Source organism: Rhopalosiphum maidis, chromosome 1, assembly GCF_003676215.2.
Source record: "Rhopalosiphum maidis isolate BTI-1 chromosome 1, ASM367621v3, whole genome shotgun sequence".
NCBI classification, from domain to species: domain Eukaryota; kingdom Metazoa; phylum Arthropoda; class Insecta; order Hemiptera; family Aphididae; genus Rhopalosiphum; species Rhopalosiphum maidis.
This window is the reverse complement of record NC_040877.1, coordinates 86662540-86678791: the sequence shown is the minus strand read 5'-3', so window position 1 is coordinate 86678791 and position 16252 is coordinate 86662540. Positions and strand designations below refer to the sequence as shown.

Here is a 16252-nt window from a genome sequence, read left to right as displayed (position 1 = left end):
GGGGAAAAAACGGTTTTCGAAAGATGGCCGACGAAAACCGATCGCCGGGATTTCGCGTAGCCTATTACACGGCTTACCGGACGCGCATGCGCACCACTGACTGTCGACCGATACACAGATGCGCGTGCGTGCGTTTCCGGCGTTCACTTGTTGTGCCCAACGCTTTTGGCGGGAATCTCGTACACCGGTCCAGTCTGAACGTCAGACAATTGAATTTATTTTTTTTTTTCAAAAAATACTTAAATACCCTACACTACTATACTAATATATCACTTGATATGCCGACAAATTTATCTCGCGTCATCGATACCCTGACAACCATTCTGACGTGAATTTATACCAGGTCTGATTGGTCTGATGAGTAGTTCAGATACACCGACATACTCAAGGGTCCCAATATCAATCTGAGGCGTCTAGATCCATTTGTTATTATGGCGAAATTTTTCAATTCATGAAACCTCTAACTCAGAATTTACTCAACTTACATCTTAGTTAAAAAATAAATGTAATTGTTTAGGTAGATAGGTAGGTATCATCCTAAAAATATTTATTATAATAAGGATCTTAGCTCTCAGCAAACATTACATAAATCAAATATGTGTATGAACGCATACACGTATATTATAGTATTTAGAATTAGTAGTAAAATATATTATTTAGTAACTATATAATAGTAGATAACTACACATAAGTAAATATTATATGTATATATTATGTAGGGCTACTGTCATTATATCGAACACGGTCCTCCTATGCTTATATCTACCAACTATTTTCTATTATACTATTATAGGTGCTCTTATTAATTTTTTAAATTAGTTGCTCTTAAGCATCTAGGTATACATGTTTTACATTTTTTTACTAGTTAAGTAAATACAATTTTATTGATATTAGTTTTCTAAAAAATTAGGTTCGGTGTTGTCGAGATTACTGCAGTTAAATGGCTTGATTATCATAAAATAGGTTTTTACATTATATCAAATTGTATGTGTTGATACGCAACGTAACTAATCAAACCTTCAACAATTATATTACTTGTGAAAACTTATAAACTAATTAAAATGTATTTTAGTTGTAAAATTAAAATTATTCTTAAATTCTTTAAAATCACATATTTATTTATTATTACCTCTTAAATAATATTTAATAAATATCGAGTCCTAGCATATACGTTATGGCCCATTCTCTATAGTACCTACCTAAATATTATTAACAAAAATAAATATGTAATAAAAATTATAATTTCTTTAAACCATAATCAAAAATACTTATCAGCCAAATATTATTACAGTAAAACCTCTGAATAGCGAATATTCTCGGTCACCAAAATTTTGTTCGCTATTTAGAGGGGGTAAATTTTTGAAATTCATAAAAAGTAAAATGTTTTAAAGGAAAAAATATGTACTATGTTAAATTTAATTAAAATGGTTTAACAATTAAAAAATTATTCAAATAAAATTTAAACAATTATTATTGTTAACATTTAAAATATAATAAAATATCAATACAATGTCCAGTTTCCTTTTAAAGAAATCAAAAGATAAAAAAGGTGGGCAAGTGTCGAGTGTACTAATGGCCGTACATGTTTTTGCCCAAAATTTTTTGGTTTTCGCCCAAATGACATTTTTTACCCAAACATTTTTTGTACATGGCAATTTTTAAAATTGTGCTGTTTTAACCTATTAAATGTGTATGGTTTTAACTTTTAACCTACCAAAAGTGTGCAATATTTGGAGTCAACAGAAATATTATTCATAGTTAACAAAAAACATTTTGATTACCACTATATTTTTTATTTTTTATTGAATATAATATATGTATATATATATATATTTATTTATATATATTTATTTTATATTATTTGTATAAAAACATAGAAAATAAGAAAATTTAGACTTTATATAAGTAAGTAAATGTAAAACATATAAACATATTATTAAAAATAAAATAGTACCTATACCTAATCATAAAAATCAAATTATTTGTCAGTTATGGCACATGGATTTTATAAATTCGTATAGTGTGAACCGACCAGATTTGTATTTTGTAATTTTAAATTCTTGTCACTTGTATTGATAACCAAAAAGTCGATTTTGAACGAAAACAGATCCGCCCGTACTATTGTAATGGATGTGTTAAATTTAAATTCATTGTTATATAACTGTACCTATATAATATTTTGGTAAATGAACAACTTATAAGGGAACCTATATACAATTTTTAAATATCTTCAAGAGAAAAAAATGTATCAACATTCAAAGAAATTAATATAAAAATTAATATAAATTGTATAAAATTCAGTGATATAGTTTTCTAGAAACATAAATTAAATCATTCTTTTGAAATCAAACTTCAGGAAGTATGTTTAATTTACTACCATTTTTAGTAGTTTTTATAATTATGTAAACAAAAATGTATTTACATTTCCGCGATGAATTGTAAGAGTATAAGCGATAATGTATTAGTATTACACACATTAATGTACAATTAATTATTATTGATACAGTCCAAATGTATATGTCATATGAATTGCCTAAATATTACTCCTTATAAAATGCATTTTATACTCACCTATGGTATCAAAGTAATATTTTTCTATTGCATTTGTTACTATAATTTATAATGAGTTATAATTTCTGTTAATTTATTAAAAATATAAATGTTGGGTGTTATAAATGTTAATTACTAAATTTCAAATGTATTGTTTAAAATTATTAAGACTGTTGAAAGTGGGTCGTTTTTTCGTCGTTTTTTTGCATTTAGACCAATAAGCGGAAAACAAATTTACCCATTAAGTCCGATATTAATTTTGAAAACATATTTGAATTCTTTATTCTCTTTTCTAGGTTATGTAGGAAATGGATTTAAATTTTTTTTTTTTTAGTAACACTAAAGTAAGGTGAATTTTGAAAAATATATTATATAGAAATATAATTAATTTGTTACTATACTTATTAAATAATACAAAAAATTGAAAATCCATTTCCTACATAACCTAGAAAAGAGAATAAGGAATTCAAATATGTTTTTAAAATTAAAACCAAACTTTTGGTACTGGGTAAATTTTTTTGCAAAATTTAGTGACGTGTGTTTGCGCGTATGTACGTTACTGATTTACAAGAATCTTAGCCGTAGTTTATCATTAATAATTACATAAAGCGTCTGGGGAACTCACGCACGCTTATGATCAGTCACAACACACACAACTACACATAACCCACGAAGTGTATCAAATATTGCCTAAATACAACCCCTTAAAAATGGTTCGCTTTTAACAGCCTTAAACATAACTGTTTCATCGTAAAATATCTATCATCAGATCTAATATTAATTTAAACAGATTAACAGAATAAAATTGTTTTAATAAAAAAAATATAAGTTAGTTCATTACAAAAAGATTTACCACTGGTTTATAGTTTATACAATTTTTGAAGCTGAGGCAAATTATTGAAATTATTCGCAACATTTTAAATGTAGGATAAAAGCTATTTTCATGAAAATAATGTAGTATTTTGATGAAATTTCATCAAATGTTAATTTACCATCGCATTATTAACCAAAACTATTTATGAAAAAAAAGAATATAATAATTATAATAATATGAGTTGTAAAAATGTACATCTATAATTTGAACGAAGAGGCATTTGACTCAATAAGTAGACAATTATTACTACACAAGTTAAAATAATTAGGCTTTAATACCTATTTATTACATTAAATTAGGTTTATTAGTAATCTGAATAATATTAATAATAATAATTATCAACCATTGGGTATAGTGCCTACGTAATTATTGTTAAATCAAAGATTATGGAGTCACACAAAATTAGATTACCTACTGCATTAGTCCCTATGTTAAATATGTTTAAATTTATATTTACCCAATACTGGCATCATTATTAAAAGGTAAATTATTCATGTTTACTGATGATATTGCGCTATAATTAATGTTGATATGACAAAGACAATATTGGGAAAAATTAAAACTAAGTGTCGAATGTGACTTACCTTATGTTTATGATTAAATGGAAAAAAAACTTTAAATGTTTAAACTCATTTAACATAAATAAATCAGTATGCCTATAGTAACAAGTTGATCACAGCTTCCAGATGGATATAACCTAATATAACCATTGATTTTAAATATTAAAGTCTAAAATCAATGTTAATATTATGTTTTCAAAGTTAATACTGTTCAATGTTTTCATTTTGTTTTACAGTTTTAAGCCGGAACATTTCAACAATTATTTCTATAAACAACTTGCAGTTCTATGACACCAAGAAAAGTTCTGATATCTAATTGGCATAGTCCACCAGTTAATATTTTTCTTTAATATCACAGTAAAGCTATAGGTAAAAGTGTTTTTTTTTTTTTAATTATACCAAACAGACTCATGGAAAGGACATTTTTATGAATAATATAATATAGATATATAGTTTTTCTATGGTCAGTAGGTAGGTACAGTGGTAAAAACAATTTTTTCATCTTTATATTATTTGGGTCACAAATTATAACTTTTAGAATCAAATCAAATTATATTTGCATAGGTAGTTTATATCACAATTTACCTTAAACAATCATCTAGTACAGCAATACCGGACCACAGGAGATAAAAGTAATTCTAATGTTTGTTTCCATGGACTTTTAATCATTATAACTTGAAATTAAGACATAAATGCTATTTTATAATGATTGATTTTTAAAAATATTTGAACCACAATATTCAAAATCAGTAAATGTGTCATTCTGTGAATTACTTATATATGATATTCATTATTTTTAATGACATACATATTGACATTAAATATTTCATTTAAACAAAAAAAAAAAAAGAGTTCCAAATTTCACTGACAATTATTAAAAAGATAAAAAAAAAATTGAAACTTCATTATATTTATTGTATATATTATACTCGTATTAACATTATAGTACAATATATATTTTTATAAATTATTAAATTTTGTATGAATTACTTATATATGATATTCATTTTTTTTAATGACATAAATATTGACATTTAAATATTTCATCCATAGTTAGAAGGTACCTATATAAAATACTTACAGACCACTTAATTAACACGAACAAATTCAATATAGGTATAAACAGAGTTTTGAACTAATATGGGGTGAAATAACTATTATTGAAGGTTACTACGATTACAACAATAATTTCTCTTTATTGCTGCTATTTAAATTTTAAATGCTTAAAATGCTCTCATTTATATTTTATGCCACATGAAACAATAGAACCTTGCAACTGTTTTCTTTGTAATCAAACAACAGGTACATTAAGAAATGATCTTATATAATATATGTATAATAAGTAATAACCAATAAGCGAGTTGCTAGTTGTAACAAAGACTTAGTGCAAATAATTTTATTATTTATTTATCGTGATGAAATAAAGATTGTACATTTTTCCAAAAATAAAAATATACCTATTGTTATTTTATAATTTTGGAACTATTGCATATTATTATATTTGAAAATAGCATTGCAGACTGCAGTAATTGAGAATTTACCTCGATTTAGAAATGTGATGTTTAATAAAGATTCTACCTAAATTGAGCTGATTTCATGTTTTGTACCAAAATGGTTGCTTGATGTGAACCTTAAATATATATAATAGTTTAGTAAAACATGGTTAATAATAAAATACTGTTTTTCATATTGTTTAAGTTAAAAAATTACTAACCCAACGGCAAAATGTGATGTTTAAACCGATAGAGTGCGTGCTGAGTAAACGGAATCAATGCAATGGTCTTTACAGAATGACTATCGATGACGCTCTTACGTGTGATGTTTCTTTATAAACAACCCGTATATATAATTGCGATCCTAACGCCAGCATACACACACACACACACACACACACACACACACACGTGTTTCCAATCTATCGTGTATCATGCGTGCTTATGGTTAGTAGGCCTGCGAGGGATGCAGTTTCGAATGTTCGCCGTCGTTTAACCCTATCCGTCTCCAACAAAATTTTTTATTTTTTGGAATTGCAGTCAAATATAAAACAGTATTTCATTAAAACAACAACAAAAAAGAGTTCCAAATTTCACTGATAACTATTAAAATGTTAAAAAAAATAAAAAAATTGAAACTTCATTATATTTATTGTATTAACATTATACTCGTATTAAAATTATAGTCTAATATATATTTTTATAAATTATTAAATTCTATGTTACACCTTAATACCCATATTACATTGTATCCGTCCGTTTTAGTTACCAGTACATAGTACAATTATGTAAATTTAAGCATTTTATCGACAAATGATATTGTACACATCCACAATAAAAAAAAAAACATACACAAATACATAATTTTAAAATCAAATCATTAAATACTCTACCGCAAATCTAAAAATAGGGAAAATAAGTACCTATCACTCAATACATATAATAGTTGTCCAGTTGATCATTGGAGGTGTTACATTTTAATTCGTTTATTTTTGATTGTCTTTTTAATTTAATTCAGTATGTATAATATTTATACTTAATATTATGTTTTTTGATATTGTTATTAGGTAGTCATTTAGTTTATAACTATTACGTTTTAAACTAATGCGTTGCAGGTTAAATACAATTTTACAAAAACGTTGCATTTTAAAATATTGTATAATTTTGGATTTATAAAAGTAATTTTTTACTTCGACATATGACGTTAGTGAGTTTATAATTAAATTTGCGTCAGCACGCAGTCAACGTGTTAACTTAATTTACAATATTGCTTTACTAAATATAAAAGTATAACTTTTCAGACATATGTTAAAAAAACACAATATACAGCAGTCATATGTCTCATATATTAATTATTAACTGAACAATTTTTTTTCTGTACTTTTCTATATCTACGTGAAAAATTATAGAGAACTGTATTTTTTTTTTTATAATTATTAATATACCTACCGAGTCGATTGAATACACTTTTGATTTTTGATGAAAACATTGTATTTGAACATAATATAATTGTTCATTATTGAGTTTAAAATAATATTTTTTTATTTAAATATTAAAAAAGATATAAATTTTTCTTATTACATTGAAGTATGACGTTGTAGAAAGTATAAATAAATTGCTCAAATAATAAATCATCATTACTCTACTTGATACTTGAATAAATAATAAAATTAAATAATATTTTGGGTTAATTGATCATATCAATATGTATGTGTACTTATAAATGTACAAAAAAGTAAAAACATAAATTTGAATAAAATAATGTATTTTAAATATACAAAAAATATTAAGTAGCCCTATTATTTAAAATAAAATAATATAAACATTAACCATTATTTATACTTTTCTTTTTCTTGCTTTTTGATGAGCAAATGTGTTAATAGTATCATTAAAATTTAATTTTTCAACCAATTTTGCTTCAATGCTTCAAATAGTAAATACTGCTAATGCATTCTGCCTTTCCTCCTTCATGGTTGACCTTAAATAAGGATTTACTGTTTTAAGAACGAAAAAGTCCTCTTACCTGAGCAGTTTGAAACTGTTATAACAAGATACATCGCATAACTATTTCTACATTTGGAAACATACATTCTAGTTCTTTGGTAAAAGATACTTTTAAAATTGTATTTAAATACAGATATAAGTACATCCATTCAGAAAGTATTCTAATTAGCTTGCCAAACTATTGTTGCATTAACTAATTTAAAATTATAATGTTACATTCAACTAGGTATTATTAGAACATTTTGTACCACTTACTTAATTGTATACTAAAAAATGAAAATAAATAAAACTTGTTATATTATAGCAATTCTTTAATATTAGGCAGTAGGTACTTAATCAGTAATCGAACTATTAATGAAATATAAATAAGAAGAAGAGGCTTATAAAGCAATTAAAAAAAATTGTTGTTGTATTTAAGTATATTTATATTTTATAATAATTACATTCACAAATGAACGAGACATCAGCAATAAGGGACAGGGGTTCTCAATATTTACAAATGAAAAATATAAATAATATAGACAAATAGTATAATAATTAAAAAAAAAAATATAAGTGACGACTGACGAATAATTTGTTAATCAAAAGTATTTATATAAAAGTATTTGATTTTCAAATATTATAATAATAATTATAATAATTTGGATGTCTCGGCATTTGATGCTTTTTTTATTATTTTAAAACCATATTTACATTTTACAGCGTATTATTACTTATTAGTGTTGATAAATTAAAGCCAATTCAGCAAATATTTTAGTTAATAACGCTAACATAGGACATCGAAGTTATTGTGAACGATGATCTATGAAATTAAACTATCAAAATGTATTGTGGAATGTTGAACTGTCTATTTGTCTAATATCTATTTCAATTTACTAAGCTTAGAAACTAAAATAAATTGTGATAGATTTTTCTTTTTACTCTCAAATGAAAATCATCAATAATAATCAAAATAATTTAAGGGCTATTTAATATTTTTTCTAGAAATAAGAAACACAAATATGTATAAAAATTAAAAATTAAAAATTAAAAATTAAAAAAAATAAGAAGTTCTAATAGTGTTTGAAAAAGAGGTATGCTCACTAGTGGTATTTATATTTCCTACATCCTATTATTGTTAAAAGTATTGTATTTGTTTAAGTATACATAGGTGAATTCCATGTGTTTTAGTGTTGTTTCAATAGAATTTACATTGTACGATTTTAATCTATTGAATTTATTTTGTAAGTGAATTAGGAAGTGTTTTAGAGAAATTTGAACAATATTGTAATAAATGATAGAAAAACGAATCAATCACTAATAAGTAATAATAAATAATAATATGTGAGAGAGTTTGATGGTTTTATTCTAAAGAGAAAATAATTATATATTTCATACTCATCAGTGTTAAAAAAAATATGATATTTGGATGTTTTTATGGAATATTTGGGTGTGGAATATGAATGTTATTTTGTTTGAATTATTATGAATTAATGTAAATGAAAAAAAAAAGAAGAAGGTCACGGATTATTGCTCTAATTATCATGTTTCTTATTTTTTATCTTATTGTTGTCATTAATATTTTTATTATTATTATAATTATATTATTTTTATAATAACTTTTATTTAAATTGTGCGTTTATCGGCGATTGCACTATTGGGGTTTCGACGGTTTCTCGTTATCTGTTACAAAACACGAGACCGGTCCTGTGTAATCGCTAATGAACCGGGTATAATAAGCCCTGTGAAACGACCAGTATTCACATTCCCTGTCTTTCCTACATCGTAGTAAGACCCACCCCGGGCAGACTTGCGCGACTAGGAAAGGCATCTGGTGTCTTTATTTTTTGTCAAATAATTTTTGATTTTTAGTATATTATGTTGCTTACACATTATACGAGTATTGCTTGAATTATTAAATAGTCATTTTATTTATATCTACTATTCGCAGCTCTAACATTTCTTTAGCTAAATCTCTTTTGTGCACAAACAGAATTCGACCTCGGATTTTTCTGCGGATTAAATAAGTCTGACACCTTCGGACAGTGTTTGGTGCGTTGCATATACATATTTTTCATTTTTTTTTTTTTTTTTGTTCCCTTATTATGCCATACACAGACACTCATAGGAATACGTTATTCGTAAGTGTTCAAGTATGTTTCCCAAACAGAACGTATATTCGTAAAACCCCGTTTCCCTGTGCGTATCGTCATTGACGACATGCGCAAGGCTACGGTTGGTTACGTTCCGCAGAAATGACGAGTCGCGCGTACGTCAGATCTAGTGAGCAGATGGCATATGGTTCCAGTGACTCGTCAGAGTTCCGCGTTACGAGTGTATCGCTCTCGTTTGAGTTACCCGTCTCGTGTGCCACTGTAATGATCTGACAACGCGTGCGATTCGATTCTGATCCGATTATTCGGTGGCTGCGACGTCGTTGAATGACATACGAATCTGTTCGAAACATTGTATACATTACAAAAATTTTAATTTTTTTCGAGTGTTTGTAACGTATAGTAATTGTCGATTATACACTTTTTTTTTTTTTTTTTTGTTAATACATTTATCCACGTTAATATAGTAGTTAGATTTGTTAATTATAAGCACCTAGTTATGAATATTTTTTTTTTAGAGATTTCCTTTAAAAAATGATCAATTAGCTTAACTGTGGCCAATTGCTATTACAAAGTGAGTAGTAAAATTTATTGAAATCACACTGACAGATTTGACGTTTTCTTTTTCTTCTTTTTCTTCTTATACAATAAAACGCTAATAATAATCACGTTCACGATAACCAGGATCGCAGCGATCACATAGAAAAAAGGTCTATGGGCTATGTCCTGTAGTAATATACTTACCCTAGATATGGTTTATGTGCGGTCAATTATATTGTTTATTATTATTGTTATAATGTTATTTCTAATGTTGTGATTTTTCGAAAATTGTCCACTTTTCACATTCACAGTATTTTAAGACAGTTTTTCCAAACCGACCACCCCATTCTTTTCGTACTCGCGCAATGTGCGTTTTTCGAAAGCCGTACGTATACGGCTTTTCCGCCGTTTGCGTTCGTAGCGGTCGCGATCGCTGTAACGAGTACGACTGCCGATGACGGTCCTCCGGACATTTTCCTTCGATTTTTTTATTCTCGCACATAGGATCGCGGACGCCAATATTCTATTGTTTTTGCTTAAATTTACAGTACCTATATTGTATTCCGTAAAGTACCGATGTTTGATTCGAAGCCCATTTATCGATATACAATACTGTTTTTTTTTGATACAATAAATTATTGTATTTTATCGTATTTATATTGTTTTGTTGTTTTCTGTATCTAACGGGTTGTGCTAAAAGTGCATAAAAGTGTTTCTTGACGACGTTTGTGTCGCACAGTACTATATCCATGTAATTGGGTGTTTATTTAATAATACATGATAGGTTTTTTCGTAGGAGAATTGGCGAATTTGTGAGTTAATAACATTTAATATATATTGCCGACATTCAAATGAACATTTGAGAAATGTACACGGTGTATTTAAAATAATTTATAATAAATAAAGAAATGAATATTTAAAAAAAAATGTAAACCTATAATGTTATCATAAAAAAATATTTGTAAAAATGATAATAAATTACTTAAACATGGTGTACAACAAGATGATAGAAACAATCATTTCCGGCAAAGATTAGAGTTTCAGAACAAATTTCTTAGAAATTGTAAGTACAGTAGCTATTCTAAGCACGACTTGAGAATTAGGGAATATAAAACAATATTTAAATAAAAAAACAATATAGATATATGGAAAACAGTTATATTGGTATATAAACAAAAAAAGCATATAACAGGACGACGGCGATGACGAAGGACGAGGGGGGGGGATACGTGATTCGGTGTCAAAAGTTCACCTGCGCACAATTCTTCCGATCGGTCTTGCGGGCAAACGAGTGCCGCGGACGCGTCCGCTTGGGTTCGCGACGTGTCTACCGTCACTGCGTGAGAGGCCCGACCGCCTAGCCGCGGGAGTTTATGGCTCCGCACTACCTGGGCGTCCGGGCGCGCCCTCACCACCGTCAGAGGGTAGACCGCGTCACGGAGATCCCCCACGAGCTCTCGACGACCGCGAACCCGTTTGCGCCCGCAAGTGATCTGGTGAAATGTGCACAGGTGACTTACCCGCCTTCTCGTATTCCCCCCCCTCGCCCTTGGTCATCGCCATCGTCCTGTCATATGCATTATTGGTCTTCACCGTCGCCGCTATTCCGCGCGGACGCAACAAGCGCGCAACACTGCGCGCTTTACGTGTTTCCACGCCGCGGCCAGTCGCCGCCGACAGCGGGAAACACGTTTGGTCTTCCTCTGTGCGTCCGGCTCCTCTCGTTGTTTATCACCGTCCGCGCCATCCGATTCGCATACGGCCATTATAACTTGTTCGATCACATCACCGATTACGACTGCTATCTCTGCCGTTTCGTTCGTCTGTGCACCAGTTTGGTCCATCTTTGCTGTTTCGTCCGTAACTCTTTCTATAACGTTTTCCACCAGTTCTCTCAAGAACGTTGGAATGGTTGCAGAGTTCTCGACTGCCATGTTGAAAATGTAGTGAATATTAGTGCGAAAAATTAATGCGTGTGACACGTTGGGCGTCTGGATAGTTAATAAGCTTATTGAGTTTATCTTTTCGTACATCGTGACAGATCACCCGGACAACGATCCCACGGTGTCGTTTATTACTAGCCAGCGACTACCACCGCGTTCGTCAACAATTCTAATGGGCCGACATTATATAGGATTTCGCGGGCCCGTATATTTTTTTAAACATTATTATTATTATTTATTTAGATAAATTAGTTCTATATTAACATTATAACGGTTTAACGAAGATTTCGAATATTTCGATTCATGTTGTACCCGTTTTAAACTTTTAAGTGGTCTTTTTCATTTTATTTTTCAATATACTTCATTCGATTTACCTCTTTGCGCACATTTATTCGATATATAAACAATTGACGATGTCGAGCAAGTGCACATATTATTTTATTATGATGTGTAATTTTGCTATAATTATTATAGCTATTATAATTATTAAATATAATCATTATATTATCATTGAAACCAAATTTTACACACCTATTAAAGTGACCCACTCTATACCTAATGTACAGCTGAACTGTACCTACTGGCCTATGGGTATCGCGGAGATTTTGTAGGCACCGTTAATATTCCTACCTGTGAAGTTACTGAATGCGATGTCGCAAAACAATGTTCTATGTTTCGTCACATTGTAACTTCCACACGCAATCAGATAGAGACTCTCAATTTCAGCGCTCCGACTTCACTTAGAGTGCACAAAGTGATGTCCGGAAAAAATTTAAAAAAAATTAAGGCCTCATTTTTTTTTTAACATGCCGCACCCCTGTGATGGTTTCGAAACCTATAGGTAAGGGGAGGAATCCCTTACCTATATGACCTACGCCTAACCTACCGGGACACACTAATATTTAATATAGTTAGTATATTTAATATAGTGTATTTAGACTCGTATAACAGTCTTGCGTTTGGTATATGGTATATTATGAAATATGAATGTATACCTGCTAGTGCAGATTTATGTATAACTAGTATAAGCTACACAAGCTATAGCTTAGGGCCCTCCAAAAAATTGTCCAAGTGAGCATTTGTCATATTCCATGATATATAATCGTTATTTATATGGGGCCCCCGAGGCTCTGACCAATACAAAAAAAAAAAAAAAAATTATTTACACTAAATGGATCAACACGGAGAAATATTTCGTATATTATTATTATGAGGTAGTAACTTGGAAATTAATATTATGTTTCACTATATTGTTATAGATGTGTAAATATTGTTAATATTTAATTGATTAATTTATTGATAATGTAGTATGTGTATCAGTATCGTATAAATATATATTAATTTTCGTAGTATTTATTAATAATTGTTTTTATTCCGTTCGATTTTATTTATAACCGTAAATACCCTTATGAGGTATGACTCTCGGCTTAGTCGGCTCTCCTATTTTACCAATACCGGCAATACTTACCGATAGTATTAAATTAGTATATGATAAGTAGGTATGAAGTAAGCATGTTTTACTGTAAAATAAAAACTCTATTTATATATCTATGTTTAGTGTCGTGTTTGCTTTTTAGTATTTTTTTTAAAAATATTGAAAATTAACTGAATTCAGTTTTCGTCTTGTACCACTCCGAAAAAATTTTAACATTACGGTATTTAGTTACTATTATTTTTTAAGACGACATCGCCAACGACCATACCACGTTGAATACACCAGTTCTCGTCCGATCACTGAAGTTAAGCAACGTCGGGCGTAGTTAGTACTTGGATGGGTGACCGCTTGGGAACACTACGTGCCGTTGGCTTTTTTTATATTTTGATAAATTCAATATGTATTTCCAATTTTAACTTGAAAATATTAAGATATTTTTTATCTTGTCAAGTTTTTTTTCAAAATTTTTTAATTACACAATATAAAAATATTTTTACCCAACCTAAACCGTTAAACCATAAGGAACTTTTTTAAGTTCAAATATATATAATATAATATATACTTAACTTATAACTGTGTACAAGTTAAAATAACCACACTGCATTATATTTTAAACTATAGGCTATATTACGCACAACAAAACATTCGACGTACGAATATTTTTGTACGTTTCCACCACGAACGGCGTCTACGTTCAGTGGTGGTTCCATGATTGATGCTGGTTATTGGATCTGAATAAACGTACACATCATAGGCCGGTTTTATTCCATTTTCAACCTCGGCTACTATAACTTTCATAGGAATGCACTCAATTTCGGTTGTTCCGGTTTCACCAATAAACGTTATGTGAATGTTCGGCATCGAACTCCATGGTTTCCTCGGTAATAGACGAGTGAAGTCACCCTTCGCGGCGTCCGGTTTGGTCGAGTCCGCAGATACCAGCTGCGTCGATACCGATGATGACGATGATCGGACCTTCAACGCATCGCCTGCACCAGACATCAGTGCAATATTGGGAACCGATCCATATTGTTTTGACATCGAATCGAAAAAATCATGGTATACTTTTTGGGGCTCGCTATTTGCAAGCGAATCAAGTGATTTGGCTGAATTCGACAGCATCGCTGGGCAGGCCGCAGCAGACGGCGATCGCGGTTTTCGACGTCGGGCGTAATATTATTTTGTTTTATTAATGATTATTGATTAGGTATATAGTTTATGATATACGTTAATATATTTTACGATAAATTTACATTATAAAAATACACATTCAGAACAGAATAATAAGTTATTGGACGTAGGTATTCTTTGTAACAATAACACTGTAAAAATAAACTGTGCGACCGAAATAAATAGTATTATTATTATGTAGGTATTTCGACATTATAAATATAATAGTTATCAATATTAGCAGCCAGCAATACATGCTTATAGGTTTTAATGTTATTATATCAAAAGTACATTTTAATTAAAATATTAAAAAATAATGCTAATAATTAATGAATTAAAAACAAGATAGGTTACCTCAAAATGTTAAATTTAGAACAACATCTAGTTATAGATTACCTATTATAAGTACTTTTGTGGGTCATCAATACAAACGGTTAAAATTTTCATTAGTGCCGGGCCACACGATGCGTTCCTGCCGGATCCGTCATGATACGGCGACACCGGATCCGGTGGAATTAGTTTTAAAATACATTATATTAAGTTATTGATTTTATTTTGGTCCACACGACACGTTTTCACCGGTTCCGGCAGGTCTTATCAGCAACATGTTGCGGTGATACCGGATCGCCAACACCGAACAAACGAACCCGGACAAACAATACATTATTGTAACATCGTTTGACCACACGCATTGTGTGGCCCGACACTCATACCAATAAATTATACTTAAACAGCTCGTTATATTTTGTTATACCATTATATCAAATATCAAAACGTTCTAAATGATGTGTAGGTACCGTCTATATTATGCTCTTAATTTGTTTAATTTGTATGCAATAATGATAAAATAACATACAAACATATTTTTTAAATAAAACCTCCTAATTCAGTGTTTACAAAATAAATACATAGTTTACATTGTTCTGCGAGTTCTGCGACCTTTCTAAACAAACTAAAACTAGAGAAAAAAACTAGAAGTCCTCAACCCAAGAAAAATCATAATAATATGTAGATAAGTATAGATTCTTAATTAGCAATAATTACTATAGATAATAAGTATTAAGTAATAACTAATAACATAATATGAAAATGAAATACAAAAATAAAATAATTTTATTAAAAAACTTTAAAATCGACAACATATTTTGGTTAGCGAACTGTTGCTGTTAAAAAAACAGTGATGGCATATAGACGTGTATACCTTATAAACGTTATATACATTATACAGCATGAAAAACATTGGTCTAAATGTACATTTAAATATTTAATTGTTATATTTCTTTAATTTGGTATATAAGCGTAATTGCCAAGGTGTAGGTAGTTTATATAGGTATAAGTACTTCCTAGGCATTTAGTATAATATATTTATGACGTTGCATAAACCTATTATTTTAATAATTATTGTATAGACGGCGATACCCATTTTCACCAAAAGTGTATTTTTCCTTTTTTCATCAATATCCGTTTCCACCAAATAAGATAATATACCACATTTTCACTAAAACTATTGTATATACTACCTATGTATACGCTTATATTAAAAGCTATAACACATTTTATTTTAACACACAGTTGCGCAACTTTTTCACT

At 29.3% G+C, this 16252-nt stretch overlaps 1 non-coding gene across 1 annotated transcript; it reads left to right on the top strand.

Annotated features, from left to right (window-relative positions):
- The first annotated feature begins 13746 nt into the window (after positions 1-13746).
- On the top strand, positions 13747-13865 carry LOC113559486. Its single transcript, XR_003405988.1, has one exon. It is a non-coding gene; the product is annotated as a 5S ribosomal RNA (ribosomal RNA).
- The last annotated feature ends 2387 nt before the right edge of the window (positions 13866-16252 follow it).